At 35.5% G+C, this 16,120-nt stretch overlaps 1 protein-coding gene across 1 annotated transcript in view; it reads left to right on the top strand.

The window, feature by feature from the left end:
• Window positions 1-16,120, top strand: part of LOC150100274 (HHIP-like protein 1) — a 159,669-nt gene that overhangs the window by 35,097 nt on the left and 108,452 nt on the right. The gene's annotated exons all lie outside the window — the stretch shown is intronic.

Genomic DNA, 16,120 nt, shown 5'->3' with positions numbered 1-16,120 from the left:
GCAAATGGTGCTGTGAAAGGTCAGAAATTATAACCATAGCAATACAGTATTTACCTACAGTTCCTGGAAGAAATTTGATGCATATTGTAAGCTCCGAGGTTTTCATGAAATAATAATGCTATTTCTAGAACAAGACTACAAGAATGTGGAATGGCGATTGTAAACTATAAAAACAGCAAAATAACTGAACTTCACATTTTCTGTTAACCACTGCAAAGTGCATTGGTTAGTCCTATTTTTTACATTTCTCGCCAATTGCAAATTTACAATGTTGCATGGCATATCGCTATAGTTAAAATATGTATGTGAGGTTTATACACTTATGTACATGTTCTGAAATATTCTTAATTAAGATATATGCATCAGAAATCCTGACAGAAAAGGCGAGCTACAAATGAAAAAAGAAAAAGAAAAAAAGCAGCTTAGGGGTTATTCTTGAATGGTGACACACGTTTTTCAGGATTATTTGCGAAATAAAGCAATTCAGCTTCGTATAAACCAAATTTTGGGTAATCATAGGATAATAAATCTCCATAGTCTCCTGTGTTTGTCAATGCGTGTGTTCTCCTGTCGCTTTGTCTGTTCTGCAGAGAAGAGAAATGATGAGTTTCCGAAAGGAAGGACCGATACTTCTATATCGTCTTTCCAATCAAATAATATCGTGTGCTCTTAAATTTTCCGATAAATGTATTTCTGTTTTTGTAACCCAATAATTATAGATAATAATATCCGTACTGCTGTTGTTACCTCTAATTAGTATTTCTAAAGTGAAGACGAATTCTCCTTTCAAATGGGGGGGGGGAAGCAGAAGTCTTGAACTTGATAAATATTATCCACTTAAAGAATCTTGGGCTTCTCAAGACGGTTGTCCATATGAGTAATTTTATGGAATCCTGGTTATCAGGGAACGGACAACTATGAACCTAAGGAAAAAAAAAATAGACGTTAATAACTGAATATTTATTTAGTAGTAATAATAATAATAATAATAATGATGATAATAATAATAATAATAATAATAATAATAATAATAATAATAATAATAATAATAATAATAATAATAATAATAATAATAATAATAATCACAGCCGTATTGTATGAGCTTCTTGTAGCGTCTGGTTGTGTAAAGAGCTGTGGTGGGTCGCGTTATGCTATACGAGTATGTATCTCGGTTGTTAGATAAGGGGTTCGGTTATTGGCTGGTGTATATTAACCCTCCAAAGCGCTATTGAAACAATTCTTCTATGTAACTTTTGTAATTTAGATAGCTGATTTCGATCATTCTGTAGACTGTTATATCCTATCTGATTATTGATTCGCGTATTTTGGAGTGTTACGAGATTTTCCATAAATTTCATAAACTTCGAATGTCATATATTTTACTCTGTTTTTACACAGGTGCAATTACTGTGTGTTTTTTAGATGTTGTGGATAACGGTGTCAAATATCATGTTTAAAGGTATGTAAGCTTATCATGATCATGATAAGACTTACATACCTTATCAAAACGATGTGACTGCCTGCCCATTAGAGTCATGGGCCTCCTTTGGCCGCAATAACCTCTTGGAATTGACTCCACTAGACCTCCCCGAAGGTGTTCTGATGTGTTAAATAGAATAACGTCCTGATCAGCGACCGAAACTCGCATATCTTGATACTGCCACCACTACCCACATGTTTTCGGAGAACCGTACAGTCTGGCTGGTCATAATGTTTTGGCTCATGTCTATTTTGTCTGTTCCGTGTGTGTGTGTGTGTGTGTGTGTGTGTGTGTGTGTGTGTGTGTGTGTGTGTGTGTGTGTGTGTGTGTGTGTGTGTGTGTGTGTGTGTGTGCGCGTGCGTGCGTGCGCGTCAAGAAATTTTATACTTGATTTTAATCCTTTTCCGAAGTAAGCAAAACAAAGTTTTGCGCGTGAAATATATTCTTTAGCTTCTATATATACAAGTAGCTTAGAGGTGAACTTTGCTCACTTGGGAAAAAGATTAAACCAAGTATAAAATTTATTGGTATCTTTAACGTATTATACGCCCAAGGTAAAAACTTCCCACATCTTTCTCTCATCCAGAAATTTTTATTAAGAAGGTGAAGCACCTTTTGTCTACTTGTATATGAGATTTATATGACTTCTGCATTACTTCAACCCTGCTATCTCTCTCTCTCGGGTCTGGCTCCCACTGAAGAGACCTCAATAAAGGTCGAAACCGGTTGGAAACTTGGGTGATGGATGGCAATGCTGTAGCCAATGAAGTTCTAACTGAGGCTTGGCTGTTGCTGTTAGCCAGGTAGAGGAGTAATGGATAGCAATGCTGTAGTTCATGAAGTTAACTGAGACACGGCTGTTGCTGTTACCCCTCAGATGAAATATGGGTGGCTCTGCTCGGTGGTGGGGTGATTCTGCCACTGGGTAGAGCCAAACGCTGAGCGTTCTTCTCAGTGACAGAGTGAGCTGTTACTGAGGGGAATAACGCTGAGTTTTTGATCCTTCGGGTCGCTAATTGTTGGGGGATCGCACGAGTTTTTGGAGAAGTAACCCCGCACTTAATACAGGGAAAAGCCGGTCTAGGTAGTTGCCCTACCCATTATGCATTGCATCATACACGCCCAAAAGGGGGTGTGTGCTTTGCATTATGGGGTACATACTAAAGCAAGTGATATGAAATCATTAGCCTCTATATACAAGTAGCTCAGACGTGAATATATTTCACGCGCAAAAACCTTTGTTTTGCCTACTTGGAAAAGGATTAAAATTAAGTATAAAATTTCTTGGTATCTTTAACATATAAATAAGCATAGGAAGCTTTCCAACCAAGTTACTAGATCATTTAATTTGAACTTTATATGAAAAATTTTATTGTCAAAATCTTTGGTCAGATGAACCAAAAGAAACTACAAGAATCATTCAGCTATACCTTCAGAAACATCACGAATCAAATTTTATACTATAATAATAAATTGCACAATAAAGGGAAAGAAGTATCATTATAATTATAAAAGAATAATTATATCAATTAAAATATACGAAAGTTGTTAATCACCTTCTTTCTGAATAAAACAATTATTTATAATTGTTTTATTCAGAAAGAAGGTGATTAACAACTTTCGTATCTCAGAGTACAACATATATAATGTTGTACTCTGAGATCACTTATATGCCACTACATTTGATTTTTTTTAATCATAATAAATTCTCTTACTTCGAATGCATATCCTCCTTTGTACTTTTGTAAGTATTCCTGTTACACTGAATATAGAACTAGAACCAAATTGCCATAACATATATTTATATTTAATATTTATAACACAATTGTGACATCGTACTCCATAGGGCAGTTGGAAGAGCCACAGAATATTGCTCTCTCCAATTGGAAAAGACCTGAGTTCGATGTTCATCATTTCCAGACGAATCTTTGTATTTTACTATATTTTGTATTAGAACTGACGATGATTTTGGCGATCTCATAAGGTTGATAGTGGAAGTTTCTCCCAAAATCTAGTTTTTTTTTTTTTTTTTTTTTCATTCCGCAATTTCCGAGAACACATGCAATTAACAGACAAAAATGTTATTAATGGATGGTATATGGCAGTGTGTGTGTGTGTGTGTGTGTGTGTGTGTGTGTGTGTGTGTGTGTGTGTGTGTGTGTGTGTGTGTGTGTGTGCGTGCGCGTGCGTGCGTGCGTGCGTGCGTGCGTGCGTGCGTGTGTGTGTGTGTGTGTGTGTGTGTGTGTGTGTGTGTGTGTGTGTGTGTGTGTGTGCGTGCAAATGTAGGATTAACTGCACTGGTTTCCATAAATTAAGGGACAAAGAAAAAACAACGATAACTCAAAAACTGTATGAGCAATTTTTATACATTTGTGCGTAGAAAAGTGGTATAATATGAGATGTTAACGAAATACACACAAAAACTGTAAATAAATAGTTTAAATCAGTAGCAAATGGGTACATAAAGACAATGTTCAAAAAGCAAGAGATCAAAATTAGATTGTCAAAATGCTTCAGTCCCTCACAGTAACTCAACACTCTCAACGATGTTTTGTATTCAGAATGATGTCCAGGAGAACCAATGCTTCTTCAAAGCTCTCCTCAAGGTTTTGGGGAAGGGGTTCAGAGCACACCAGGCATGCTCAACAGGATTAAGATCACGAGACCTGGCTGGCTAGTCCATACGTCCACGAGCTTCGCTCGATTGAGGACGAGCATTATTGTCCTGTAGGATAAATGCTTCTCCTGTCGCACCGACATACGGGCGAACATGGGGGGGGGGGTTCAGGACCTCATTTCAATAAGTTGTAGCATTTATGGTTCGACTAGGAAGTATATACAGATCGATGCGTCCACCAAATGAAATTCCTCCCCCAAACCATGACACTACCTCCACCATAAGTGTTCCTTTCGCTGATATTAAAGGAATGAAAACGTGTTACTAGTTCTCTCCAAATCAGAGTACGCTTTCGCTTTGTAGAGCAAATCGGGGCTAGTCTGTAAACAGTACCGGTCCCCATTGATCTTAAGTACAGTTGAAGTAGAGCCCATTTCAAACGTCCTCTCGTGTGGCATGTGATAGGGACACTGACTACGGTGGCCTAGCATACAGACAACCGTCGCGGAGCCTTCTGGGCACAGTAGAAGCAGATACCAATGTTGCTGTGCTCTACGCGAGGTCAGATCATAGCTGATTCGGGATAGCACTCCGGTTTAGACAAGCAGATAATCGGAGAAATCGGTCAGCAAGGCGGTTGTGAGTAGTCTTCCTTCGTTGTATGGTTACTCTTCCCAATTGGAGGCAGAGTGCCTACCTTGGTTATAGGCAGACACTCTGCTAATAGGTAGACAAACCTTCTGATACTATTATCAGATCTAACACTCTCAAATCTTTTGCCCCCTCTATAACCTGTTGTTTCAATTCCACTTCCATCTAGCCATGTCCCCTTTCCTCCCTCCGAACTATAGATTTAAAATCTCCCATATTAATTGTTCGACCTGCACTGATTGTAATAATCTGTCGATACATGGTATCTACCTATTCGTGTGGACTCCCTGGTCTATAAAAGTACTCAACAACATATCTTGTCCTATTAGCCTCTATCTTACACCAGACAGCTTCAAATAAAACTCTCTCTCTCTCCCCTAGACCTAAAATCCTCTTTAACTTCTAATTTTGTTGGTTGTAATTCTTCCGCTATCATCAACAATACGCCGCCTGTCATGTTCCTTCTATCTTCTCTGAAAATACAATATCCTTTACATTCCATACCTGTAAACATATGAACAAGGTCACACTAATGCCTATAAGGTTTGACAAAGTCGAGCTGACCGGTGTCAAAAACGCCTTTCCATTATTCCTGATACGTTTTGCATTTGTGTACATGCATTTCCTCATCCCCCCCCCCCCCCACCAGCACCAAACATACACAGTTGGCAATGACATTACAACGTTGGTAATGTCATTGCCAACCCATTTGAATCGGAAATATGTGAAATCGCATTTAACATTGCATAATCATTTCTATACACACGCTCATTTATCACAGGAGTGGCCAGACACATGTTTGATTTCATCCTCCCTAATATCTCTAGGTTTCCTGGTTTTACACTACCACACTCTCACTAAACAACACTTTCTCCAAATATCTAACTTCCAAACCATTTAAATGCAGTCCGTCAGACTTATATACGGTAAGTCCTTACTTCCATCCAATTCACTCCATACATCAATATACTGCATACCATTCCTCCTGCACAATCTTCTCATGGACTCATTGGCAACCGTGGCCCTTCTTCTCAACTCTGTCCTATCATACCGAGGCAGGAGACACAATTTTTACTTCTTTACTCTTCATTTTTGCTTCTTGCAACCTCTTTCATATCTTCTCTCATTGCACATTTCTCCCCTTTCAAATAATTTGTTCCTCCAATAACAATTATCCATAATTAGCAATTATAATAAGGTGGTACACAGGTTGGCAACTCGTATAGGTAAATATGACCTCTCCATTGCTTTTGCCTTAGTATCACCACTCTGGGTTTGCCTCTCACTGACGAGACCTCAATAAAGGTCGAAACCGGTCTGGGTAGTGGCCCTTCCCTTAATGCATGGCAGTATACATGTCAGCAAGGAGATGTGCTTTGCATTATGGAAGATACTGAGACAAGGAGTGACGAGAGCTTGGTCCACCTTTGCTACGAGTTGCCAAGGGATGTACCACCTTACCTCAGTCCTGAAGATATTTTCAGGCGCAAACTTTGTTTGCTTATACTTGGATAAAGGATTAAACTAAATTTATTATAGTCTAACCAAGTGCAAAATAAACTTCCAACAATTATCTCTTTCGCTTCACTCTCTTCCTCAAACTAACAGCCTCACTAACATCCATGTTTTTCGCACTTGGAAACATGCTTTTGTCACTTGCTCATTAAGTATACCTCTTATCAACGAATCTCCATACAATACCTTATCCTTATTTCCAGTTTCTCTCACTTTCATACTTTCCGAATTCACATTTCCTTTCATTCTCCCATCTGTTAGACCAGTGCTTCCCAAACTTATGTATGCCAAGGCCCCCTTTGGAAAAATTAAAATATTTCAGCCCCCATCGAAAAAAAATCATAATATAGACATATATTATTATAATATTTATAAATAAATAAATAAATAAATCAGCTAATGCCTTTTATTCCCTTATAGGGAGTAGGCGAGGCCTTTTAACCCTGTCTACAGGGCCGACGGAAGCGGGCATGCAGAGCATGCGGTGCATGTGGGTGCTACTACGATGGGGGTGCCGCCGCCAGGGAACGGTTCATAAGTTAATTTTTAAGAAACAATATTTTTATCATAAAAACAAAATAATTCTTAGAATGATCAATATTAAAATAAATGAGGCCGTATACACTGATTAAAAATTAAAAAAAATGTATATTGCAGCCTCTTTGATCAGCCGGCTGTTTACAATTTTGCAGCTAGAGCAGGCTAAATGCTTGCCTGCAGAATGTTGTGTCTGCTGCAGTCTATCTAAAGTGAAACGGTGAACAATTTTTATGCGCAGAAACGAATTTTCGTACAAAACAGTTGTTGCTAGTTAACCAGTCATATGGTACGCATCTCAGTAGGCTACTGACAGTAGCGCAGTGCGGACTATTATTTCGTCTCTGTGTCGTGTTGTGTAATAATTACTTGTGGGTATAAAATAGAAATGGAATCAAAAATAAAAAAAAAAGTTATCCGGTGCACAAAATCATAAGCGTCATGCTGCGAAAGAAGCAGATATTAAGAAACAAACTGGGACTCTTAATGAAGTTGTTAAAATATTAAAATATTCTGATGCAGATTATAACCAACTCGATACATCAGAAATCAGAGTTGAAGAACCGTGCACATCATGCAGTTTGCATGAAGGTACTATTGCAACTATTGAACAAGATAATTGAACATGATTTAAGTGAAAAATAGTTAGCATTTAGACAGCTACAACAAGATTTAGTTGTAGTTGACCACGAAACTAATACATTGTTAGTCTCTGTGAATTCAGAAGATCCAGGTGAACGGGGAAATATTGATGAAAAATTACAAGTTGTTTTAATTGAAATGGGGGCCTGTTCAAAATAAAAACATAATATATCCCAGAGATACATATGGTCGTAAATTTGGCGATACGTATTATAATAGAAAAATGGAAAACAGGAGCTTGTGCCAAGAACATGGCTCATTTATTCCGAAACTTTAAATTCTGTTTTTTGCTTTTGTTGCAAACTTGTCGCACCTACTGAATCAAGTAGTCTTGTAGAAGGTTATAACGATTGGAGAAATGTAAGTACAACTTTACATAGACATGAGACTAGTTTAACTCACATGAAAAATTTCTTAAAATGGAAGGAACTTGATAAAAATTAAAAAAAACAAAACTACTATTGATTTCCAGACTCAAAGCATGTATGAAATGGAAAAGAAACATTGGACGAGTGTTTTAGAACGCTTGATTGAAATTATAAAATTCGTTGGTAGCCGAAATTTAGCTTTTCGCGGATCAGCTGATAAATTATATGAAAGAAATAATGGTAATTTTTTAAAATTAGTCGAACTGTTTGGGAAGTTTGATCCCGTTATGGAAAATCATGTTGAAAGTGCCCTACAACGAAACAATAGAGTACACTGTTTGAGTAAAGACAGTCAAAATGAAATATTGGAAACTTTAAGTAACGCAATCAGGGATACAATTTTATTATCAATTCTAAAATCTAAATATTCCATAATTTTAGACTGCACACCTGATGCAAGTAAAACAGAACAAATGACCATTATTATTCGCTTTGTTTCCTGTGACAATGAGATTGTCAAGATCAGGGAAAACGTTTTAGGTTTTGCAGATATATCAGATTCCACAGGACGTGGTTTATGTGCAACAATAATGGAACAACTGGAAAAATGGAACATTCCCATTGAAGACATGCGAGGTCAAAGGGTATGACAATGGGGCAAACATGGGCTCCAAAATTTGCTTTTGAACAAAAATCCTCTGGCTTTTTACGTGTCATGTGCTGCTCATACTCTAAATTTAATCATTAACGATGCAGCCAAAGTGAATGCAGATACAATTAGTTTCTTTGCAGTTATTCAAGAAATATACAATTCTTTTCATTCTCTTACAAACGTTGGGCAATCCTTTTAAAGTCCGTAAAAAAATTAACATTGAAACAGCCATCAGAAACGCGATGGGAAAGTAAAATTAATGCAATCCGCCCTCTACGATATCAGTTAGGAGAAATTTATGATGCACTTTTTGAAATTTTAAATAATGAAAATTTTAATAAAGAAACTCAGCATGAAGCACAAACATTATGTGCTAAAATAAAGGACTACAAATTTATTTGCTCTCTTATAACTTGGTATGATTTACTTAACAGAATAAACTCTGTGAGTAAAATGCTTCAAGACAAAAATATGAACATTACCCTTGCTTTAGAATCTATCGAAAACATAAAAATATTCTTACAAGAGTATCGATCAGATACAAATTTTAAAGAAGTTCTAAAAATGGCAAAATAACTGAGTGAAGAGGTGGATGGAGAACAAGAATTTAAAACTGGTACGAAAGTTCGACGACGAAAGAAGACACGACAATTTGACTACGAGCATCATGACGAAACGCCACAATCGCCAGAAGATAAATTTAGAGTGAATGTGTTTTATGCACTTCTAGACGTTGCAATGTGTTCGTTAATAGAACCTTTTCAACAACTAAAAGATATGATAATTTCAATTTCTTGTATAGATTACTACAAATTAATAACGAAGATTTACGAAAAATTTGTGACGATTTAGAGATGCTCTTGAAGGACTGCGACAATAAAAACATAAATGCAATAGAACTATATGACGAGTTATGTGCTTTCCGGGATATTTTTCGGAAGGATAATTTAAATATTCAAAAGCTCATTCTATATTCTTATTTTATTGTGTCCAATAATTTATATTTCCCTAACTTTTCAATTGCTTTAAGAATACTATTAACCTTAACTGTTAGTGTAGCGAGCGGCGAACGTTCCTTTTCCAAGTTGAAATTGATTAAAACCTACTTAAGAACAAGTATGTCACAAAAAAGGCTTGTTAGTTTGGCGTTAATAGTTATTGAAAATGATGTATGTGCGGAATTAGACGTTAGACCATTATTTCTAATTTTGTGAATATGAAAGCAAAACCCCGAAAATTTTAATTAAAAAAATTTCAAGTATATTTATGTAATTTAATTTATTTTCTGTTATTCTGTAAAGATATTATTTTTTGAATACTTATTAAATGTTCTAATTATTTCTGAATTTTTTTCTTATTTTCTCATCTATCTTGAGTTTCTTTTAATTTCCTAAAAGATAGTTTACACGTATAAAATTATTACAAGTTACTAAGAATGCAAGATGCAAGAATTTTTTAGACTTTAGTTCAAATAAATTTTAACTTTAATTAAAATTCATTTTAATTTTGTTAGCGATTCGGGTCGGTGAGAAGGCTATAATCCCTGTATCATTATATTCAACGATTAAAGTGAAGTGGCTTTATCAAAATTCGCTTTAACTTTTGAGAATTTTTTGAATATACGGGTTTTTAACGATTATCCTGCCTAGTCAACACTCCTGGTTCGTTACATTTAGCGAACCAACGTGTGGTTGTTCTGTCAAAATTTATTTAAGAAATTACAAATAATTTAAATTTTTATTATCGTAAAAGAACCGAATCATTACAGGGGCGCTTAGATAGAAATTGCATGCGGGCGTCAAAGACCCTAGCGCCGGCTCTGCCTATCTAGCTTTTGGACACTGAGTGGGCAGTTCAGTCTCCACCAGTAGCCAATCAGAGATAGCTGGCCCATGTCTATCACTAATTATAGTAGCCACCGATGAAGAGGCTGGCAAACAAGAGCTGCCATCTCTTGGTACCTAACCCTAACAAGATATGTTATGTTACTGTCTGAAATAATGTGGGTACTACGGTCGATTTTCTTGAGTTTACGGGATGAAAAACCCGAGTTTCCGGATGGAAAAACCCGCTTGCCCGTGCCAGAGATCGACTAACTCGGGAATCGGTCGAAGTCGTCGAGTCATCGGTCGAGGTCCTCCAGTCGGCGACTAGACTTGAACTTAAGTCTGACTTCAAGCGACCAAGCACAGAGGACGCAAGCGCCACTTCCACTGAGCTACACAGGGCTTTATAAAATTTATTGTATTTATATTCAATACAATTTATATTCAAGATTTTGTGTTTGTAATCTTTTTTGTATTTCTTATCAATACCTTTGAAATGAAACTTATATGAATATGCATATATTTATTAATATTCATTAATATTATGAATCGCCGAAATAAGCAAGAAGCAAAATTTGTGAACCAAGTGATTTTTTCCATTAAAATATAAAAAGGAACAAAAAAAGAAAGAATAAATAATAAAAATTAAATACTTTCTTTAAAAAAAATTTAATTAAAAAAATCTACTTCGTCTTACAAAACTTACGGCCCCCAAGGGGGCCGCAGCCTACAGTTTGGGAAGCGTTGTGCTAGACCACACGACAATCGTTTCTTCAGTCACTCTAGTTCTACTTTATCCTGTGAAGGGCGCAACGTAAACACGCTGTTTCACTCCTTACCGTCACATCAACTAGTACTTACATGCTCTCATTCCGAGCACACACACACACACTGAAGTCTAAAACAGTGTTTCTCAACGTTTTTTGGATCATGCCCCACCTCAACGTCTCAAAGATCTTGATGATGCTCCCCCCTCTAGCATAATAATCAGCCAAGTTATTATGCTAGAGGAGGAGCATCAAGATCTTTGAGACGTTGAGGTGGGGCATGATCCAAAAAACGTTGAGAAACCCTGGTCTACAGGCAGGGCGGCCATCTCGGGGGTGCGATTGGTGCAATGCACCCGGGTCCCACGATCGAGTGGGCACAGTCGGTTCACATTTGCGGAAACGTATTTTTTATTTTTATTTATTTTTCCTTCTCCCCGGTAATAATAATATCTCTGTGTATTAGGGTTTTTACTTAACCCTTTTGATGAGTTTATGCAGTGTATAAAAATTAACAAACATGATTTCGTTTTCACCCTAAAATGCCTGATTCATCATTAGTTTTTTTTCTAATCTGTTACACATTTATATCATTTGGCTCGTTATCGAAACCGTTGAAAAAATATTTATTATATGCTTTATATATGGTTAGTCTAGAGCAGGGGTGGACAACCCTTAACATGCCTGCCAAACGTGGCACTCCAATGACTTTTTTCTGGCACGTAACCCAGGGCTCATCTTAAAAAAATAATTAAATAAAAAAATACATTTCAAACATCTTCGCTGACACATATTTTAACTTAATATAATACAGTTTTATTAAGTACAGCTATACCAAATAAAAATGCAATAATTAATTAAACTCCTCTACCAACTGTTTCATAATAATAAGTAATAAAAAAATTAGGAACAAACATCCTATTTCCAAGCCATCGATATATCTCCGCGATATACTGATGTACAAGTTTTGTCCAATTCAGTTGTTGCGTTATTCGTCAGGCATCCAGACGTGGCGTGACTCCTTTACCATCATTTGATATATCTTTTCATGTTTCGTAAAGAACGTATCCGTTTTCTAAAGTGTATTTGGATTTGGATTTTATTAAATCGTAAGTCATTAAAATATGGATTGGAAGTATTTATTGTCAATTAATATGTTTAACTTATTAGATATAAAAGCAAATTTCCTTTACATTGATTTTCGGAAACTAAAGTTTTCAGTTTTTTTCGTAAAATCCCCGCATTATTGCAATTGCTATTTCCTGCCTAGAGAGCAGTTTCCTTGTGTGCATCCTACTCAAATAGCACCATCTGCTTTCCCATTATTTCAAGCAAAAATTAGCAGTAATTTACAAGACTTGAGATACTTAATGAACAATCCTTCACGAATGACTAATGAACAGACAGCCATGGTACTAGGCCAGTAAAGATATGTGCATATGATTGGTGTGTGGTATTAACAAAAGATCGCGCGAGTCAAAGATAAAAGTCAGCAGACAATTTTTGAATTGAAATGCTAATTCTCTTCAACCAAATTCAATATCTGAAAGTGCCATAACAATATTCACTATATATTTCCTAGCTTTAACACGTTTACGAATTTTAACACTTTCTGTTGATTTTTATTGTTGCTCTGCATTTGAGCTGGGGAGGGGGGAGAGACAGACTCTCACACATCTAGTTTTTAGTGTTTGACAGTGCAGTATATGGTTTCGCTTGCAGCTAAATAGCATAGTTTTGTAGGGGAAGGGACATGCAATTCATTAGTTAGTGCCATTTTTATCCAAGCTGTCTCTAATTGCACTATTTGTTGAGAAATATATTACACAGACTGCAAATGTTTGTACCTTATTCAGTGATACAATAAAACGACCTGCTTTTTACTTGCGTCTGCTATTGGCTAGTATGGAGGGCGCGTGGTTTGCCACGGGAAGCGAGTCACTATTACCATGAGGTGAACGTGATTAAACTTTTTTTTTCTGTGCGAGGTTACGCGAAACTTTTCAATTTCTTTTTTTCGCAGAGTAAAATCAGGGGTGCGAGTTATACGCGAGGACCAGTTATATTCCAGTAAATATGGTAAATTGTTTTTTTAAAGGTATGTGAAATGTATTATCAATATTCAGGATTATGAAGTGTTGTCTGCACGTGATTAGATCTCAACTACGTTAATTTCAACTCAGTTAATGGTGATAGATAAGGGTGAAACTGATGTATTGAAGTAAACAAACGAAAAAAATAGACTTTTTTGAGTGTTTCTAAAATTTTGCAATATTGCAAAAAGTATGTACATATTTAACTTTTTGTTAATTCATGGGGTAAAAATATTTAATATTATTTACTTATTCAACAGGCAAAGCCTAACCCATAATGTCCATGCCAAGAAAGCATCCCTCTGGGTGTCAAAAAAGGAAATCAGCAGAAAAGAAAAAAGAAGAAAAGCAAAATCTTAAAAAGTCACAAGTAGATTTGTTTTCATGGGTACAAAATAAATCTGACAACGAAATTGCTACGACTTCAGCAGTTGCGATTCAAACTTCAACTGAAGAAGAAAACTCCAAACAAGCTACACAACTTTTCAACGAAAATGTAGAAACTGTGGGATTCGTCGAAAAAGACGCGTCTGATTATACAAACGTTTTGGATTCAGCAAATAGCGATGAAAACAATAATAACGATGGTGATCAAGTGAATATAAATGATCCAGGTTTGTGGCCAAATATTATAACTGATAAATTTAGATTATTTTGTGTTAAAACCGGACTTAAACAACATCATCAAGACGCGTTCGTTAAGAATGTTGAAGGTAGATCATTTTCTACATCGTACTATTTAAAAAAAAAAAAAAAAAAATGCCAAATGGTGAAACTCAGCTTCGCAGCTGGTTAGTTTACTCAAAAGTTCAAGACTCAGTATTTTGCTTTTGTTGTGTATTATTTTCCAAAAGAAGAGGAAAAGATCAATCAACACGATTTATATATAGTTTTAATAAATGGAGAAAACTGTCATCTGTAATTCGAGATCACGAGCTTTCTGTTGGTCACTTTAATTATTTTATTGCCTGGCAAGAATTATTAAAAAGGCTTAATTTATGTTCGACTGTTGACAGAACAAATCAAATTAATATAAATAAAGAAACGGAACGTCTAAAATTACTATTCCAAAGAATTGTAGATGTAATTCTATTTTTAGCAAGTAATAATCTGTCATTTCGAGGATCCCATGAAACAATAGGAACGCCGACTAATGGAAATTTTTTAAGTTTAATAGAATTATTAAGTAACTATGATCCTGTGCTAATGGATCATGTAAACAGAATTAAAAATACGAAAAAAAAAGAATTGTGCATCATTTGGCGCATAGATTTCAAGAGGAAATTATTGCTGCATTAGGTAATGAAGTCCTTAATAAAAATTAAAGACGATATAAAAGCAGCCTATATTACAGTATCCAAATGGATTGTACTCCTGATATTTCTCACAAGGAACAAACTTCAATAATTATTAGATATGTAAATTTTGTAGACAAAAAATTAATTATAAATGAGTCATTTATGGGATTTATTGAAGTAACTGATGTGACTGGTGAAGGACTAGCAAATTCGCTTTTAAAAAGAATAGGTGAGCTTGATTTAGATATTATGAAGGGAATATGAAGGGAACATATAAAGACGTACAATCTAGAATAATTAGTTTAAACCCTCATGCAATTTATGTACCTTGCTTATCACATTCTTTTAATTTGATAATTTGTGATGCTGCTTTCAGTAGTATATATTGTAAAAAAAAAATTCGGAATATTGCAACGTTTATGCTGCGTATTTTCGGCATCTACAAAAAGGTGGAAAATTATACAAAAGCATTTAAATATTATGCTTAAACTATTATGTGATACTCGATGGGAAGCCAAAGTAGACGCAGTCAAAGCAGTGTATACACAATTTGAACAAACTTATAATGCTTTAGAAGAATTTATTGGTGCAATTAACGATAACACAGCAGTATCCGAAGCTAAAAGTCTACTAGATTCATTACAAGAAATGCCATTTATTTTACGCTTATCGGTGTGGTTTACAATATTGTCAAAAATTAATAGTATCAACAAACTATTTCAAGCAAAAACAATTGTTCTTGACTCTGCTTTTAATTTAGTGAATAAAATTAAAAATGAAATCCAAAATTTAAGATCAAAATTTAACACAATGATTTAACATTGTGTTAAATTTTGATATAAAAATTTAACACAAATTTTTAGACAATGCAAAAATTATAGCACGAAACTTGAATATTTCCGAAGACTTCCCTGAAAAAAGAATTCGAAAAAGAAAAATATTATTTTCCGAACTAGCAGAAGATGAAGTTTTACTAAACCCGGTAGAGGAATTTAGATGTCACTTTTTCAATTGTGATTGATACTGTTATTGTACAAAGAGATGAGAGATTAAAAAATATACCTAATGTTATTTCTTATTTTAAATTAATCACTGATATAAAAACATTAGAAAAAAATGAACCAGAAAACCGCTCAAGGGAGTTTGTAAAATATTATAGTAAAGATGTAAATGAAGACCTAATCCAGGAAATTGATTTGTTACGAGAATTGATCTTGGACCAAAAAATGTAAATAACGCGCAAGACATATTGCAATATATATTAAATAATAGTTATAACCAGGGCGGCCGAGAGGGGAGTGACATCTGAACCTTTTGTCACGGGTCCGGCATCGAAAAGGGCCCGACCGTGTCACATAACTGTTTATAATGCATGGTTTTAATTCTCATAATAATACAACAATGATAAATAATAATGGCATATCGAGAATGATACTGTGTTTTGTTTTAGACAGACGGCTACGCTATTTAGTTCGCCGTGAGTGTCCGGAAGACACCGATTCTCTCAGCACGGATCGCTGTAGTTATAGCGGGTGATGAAATCAATAGGCGTTCGTGCAAGGTTGTTTTGCAGTTGGCTGCGCTAGCTAGTAATTGCATTCACAGTAATGTTCCCTGCCAGAACGCTTCGTTCTTGTTATTATTTTGATAGACGAAGGTTTTGTTATTGTTTGT

This window comes from Typopeltis vanoorti, chromosome 13, assembly GCF_054136105.1.
Source record: "Typopeltis vanoorti isolate ZY-2024b chromosome 13, IOZ_Tvanoo_1.0, whole genome shotgun sequence".
In the NCBI taxonomy this organism is placed as follows: domain Eukaryota; kingdom Metazoa; phylum Arthropoda; class Arachnida; order Uropygi; family Thelyphonidae; genus Typopeltis; species Typopeltis vanoorti.
Note: the sequence above shows the minus strand (reverse complement) of the source record. Positions and strands in the feature narration are given on the sequence as shown.